The sequence below is a fragment of the Cucurbita moschata genome, unplaced genomic scaffold, assembly GCF_002738365.1.
Source record: "Cucurbita moschata cultivar Rifu unplaced genomic scaffold, Cmos_1.0 Cmo_Scf00625, whole genome shotgun sequence".
NCBI classification, from domain to species: domain Eukaryota; kingdom Viridiplantae; phylum Streptophyta; class Magnoliopsida; order Cucurbitales; family Cucurbitaceae; genus Cucurbita; species Cucurbita moschata.
In genome coordinates, this window is record NW_019269141.1 from 1 (window position 1) to 3866 (window position 3866).

At 36.1% G+C, this 3866-nt stretch overlaps 1 non-coding gene across 1 annotated transcript; it reads right to left on the bottom strand.

The window, feature by feature from the left end:
• Window positions 1–1734: 1734 nt before the first annotated feature.
• On the bottom strand, window positions 1735–1805 carry TRNAG-ACC. Its single transcript has one exon. It is a non-coding gene; the product is annotated as a tRNA-Gly (tRNA).
• Window positions 1806–3866: the final 2061 nt, after the last annotated feature.

A 3866-nucleotide genomic window follows, 5' to 3' on the forward strand; every position in this document is an offset into this window, starting at 1 on the left:
CTAAAGCAAGGTTTGAAAAAGAAAACCACCAAAAGGGTATCAAGAAAAACACAAAGGTTTTGTCTGTATTCAACCAAAAAAACATCCAAACGAGAATATTACATGCCTCTAAATAGGACCAAAAGATAACCCTAACAAAATAAATTTCAGCCACCAACAACTAATAAATGCTAATAAATGCTATTAAATACAAATCGAAGAAAATAAGGTAATTCATAAATTGTCTTAATTGGTAGTTCAACTACCAAAGCCAAGTCTTCGAATTACTTTTCAATATCAATCACTCCAATATTTTCTTGATTTGATTCTTGAATCTTCTTTGTATTGATTCTTGCAATTGCTCGTTCGGGTACACGGAAGTGATCAGTTGTTGGATTCATATCAGAAATTAATTAGTTGTATAATTTTTTTCGTTTGTAAATATCTTGAAATTTCTAACACAAGTGTTGTACGTCGTTTTAAATTTATCGAGGGGAAGGAAGCATTCCTTATAACTAGGGTTCTCGAACTCGGGTCTGTACCGTGGCAGGATACTATTCTACCAATAGACCACTGGTGCATCTACCTTAAAGAAGATCCATAACGTACTCGTATTTTGGTCATGCAGTTCTTCCGAAGCCCTTCACTTTCAGTTTCACTTATCGATTTAAAAACAAAAAGCTTATAGTCCTACTCGTGAAATTTATAAATTTAAACAATGTTGTGACAAACACAAGTTTGAACATTATGCCAATATTTAAGATGCACCAGCCGAGAATCGAACTTGGGTCTGTACCGTGGCAAGGTACTATTCTACCACTAGACCACTGGTACATGTAACTTTAGGCATATCCATAACGTACTCGTATTTTGGTCATGCAGTTCTACTGAGGCCCTTAACTTTTAGTTTCACCTCACGATTTAAAAAAAAAAAAGCTCGATAGTGCTACTCGTGAAATCTATAAATATAAACGATATTGTGACAAACCCAAATTTGAACATTATGCATTAATATCATTATAGCTAATCTTCAAGATGCACCAGTCGAGAATGAAACTCGGGTCCGTATCGTGGCAGGGTACTCCATACAGTACACATATTTTGGTCATGCAGTTCTTTTGAAGCCCTTAACTTTTTGTCTCACATCTCGATATAAAAACAAAAAGCTCGATAGTGCTACTCGTTAAATCTATAAAGTTAAAAGAAATATTGTACCCGTGAAATCTATAAAGTTAAAAGAAATATTGTACCAAACCCAATTTTGAACATTATGCACTAATATAATAATCATAGATAATTTTCAAGATGCAAGAGCCGAGAATTTAATTCGGGTCTACATCGTGGCAGGGTACTATTCTACCACTAGACCACAAGCTCGATAGTTCTACTCGTAAATTCTATAAATATAAATGATATTGTGACAAACCCAAGTTTGAAACATCATACACTAATATCATCATTGCCAGTTTGAAACATCATGCACTAATATCATCATTGCCAATCTTCAAGATGCACCAGCCGAGAATCGAAGTCAGGTCTGTACCATGGCAGAACACTATTCTACCACTAGACCACTGGTGCATGTACCTTCAGGCATATCCATAACTTACTCGTATTTTGGTCATGCAGTTCTTCTGAAGCCCTTAACTTTTATGTTCGATACTGCTACTCGTAAATTCTATAAATATAAAGGATATTGTGACAAATCCAAGTTTGAACATCATGCACTAATATCATCATTACCAATCTTCAAGATGCACCAGCCGAGAATCAAACTCGAGTCTGTACCGTGGTAGGGTACTATTCTACCACTAGACTACTGGTGCATGTACCTTCAGGCATATCCATAACTTACTCGTAATTTGGTCTTCGATACCCAAGTTTGAACATCATGTATTAATATCATCATTGCCAATCTTCAAGATGCATCAACAAAAGATCGAACTCGGGTCTGTAGCGTGGCAAGGTACTATTCTACCACTAGACCACTAGTGCATGTCCCTTTAGGCATATCCATAACTTACTAGTATTTTGGTCCTGCAATTTTTCAAAAGCCCTTAGCTTTTAGTTTCACCTAACGATATAAAAAAAGAAAAAGTTCGATAGTGCTACTCGTAAATTCTATAAATATAAACGCTATTGTGACAAACCCAAGTTTGAACATCATGCACTAATATCATCATTGCCAATCTTCAAGATGCACCAGTCGAGAATCAAACTCGTGTCTGTACCGTGGCAGGGTACTATTCTACCACTAGACCACTAGTGTATGTAACTTCAGGCATATCCATAACTTACTCATATTTTTGTCATGCAGTTCTTCTGAAGCCCTTAACTTTTATGTTCACCTCACGATTTAAAAAAAGAAAAAGTTCGATAGTGCTATTCGTAAATTCTATAAATATAAACGATATTGTGACAAACCTAAGTTTGAGTTTGAACATTATGCACAATATCATCATTGTGAATCTTCAAGATGCACCTCCAGTCGAGAATCGAGCTCAAGTCTATACCGTGGCAGGGTACTATTCTACCACGAGACCACTAGTGCATGCACCTTCAAGCATATCCATAACTTACTCATATTTTGGTCATGCAATTCTTCCGAAGCCCTTAACTTTTTGTTTCACCTCTCAATTTAAAAATAAAAAGCTCGATAGTGCTACTCGAGAAATCTATAAATTTAAATGATATATTGTGTAAAAAGACTCAAGTTTGAAACATTATGCACTATCATCATCAATAGCTAATCTTCAAGATGCAAGAGTCAAGAATATCGAACTCGGGTCTATACTGTGGCAGGGTATTACTCTACCACTAGACTACCTTTAGGCACATCCATAACATACTCGTATTTTTGTCATGCAGTTGTTACGAAGCCCTTAAACTCATGAAATCTATAAATTTAAATGATATTGTGACAAACCTAAGTTTGAAAATTATGCACTAATATCATCATAGCAAATCTTACAGATGTACCAGTCGAGAATCTAACTCGAGTCTATACCGTGGCAGGGTACTATAACACCACTAGACCACTGGTGCATCTACCTTTAGGCATATCCATAATGGACTCGTATTTTGGTAATGCTGTTCTTCTGAAGACCTTAACTTTTAGTTTCACCACTCGATTTAAAAAATAAGGCTCCATAGTGCTACTCGTGAAATCTATAAATTTAAATGATATTGTAACAAACTGAAGTTTGAGCATTATGCACGAATATCATCATAGCTAATGTTCAAGATGCACCAGTAGAGAATCAAACTCGGGTCTTTATCGTGGCAAGGTACTATTCTACCACAAGACCAGTAGTGCATGTACCTTTGGGCATATCCATAACGTACCCGTATTTTGGTCATGCAATTCTTCCGAAGGCCTTAACTTTTAGTTTCACCTCTTGATTTAAAAACAAAAAGCTCGATAGTGCTACTCGTGGATATTATGAAAAAATCAAGTTCAAACATTATGCACTAATATCATCATTGCTAATCTGATGCACCAACCAAGAATCAAACTCTAGTTTGTATTGTGGAAAGGTACTATTTCTACCACTAGACCACTAGTGCATGTACCTTTGGGCATATCCATAACGTACTCGTATTTTGGTCATGCAATTCTTCCGAAGGCCTTAACTTTTAGTTTCACCTCTTGATTTAAAAACAAAAAGCTCGATAGTGCTACTCGTGGATATTATGAAAAAACCAAGTTCAAACATTATGCACTAATATCATCATTGCTAATCTGATGCACCAACCGAGAATCAAACTCTGGTTTGTATTGTGGAAAAGTACTATTTCTACCACTAGACCACTAGTGCATGTACCTTTGGGCATATCCATAACGTACTCGTATTTTGGTCATGCAGTTCTTCCGAAGCCCTTAACTT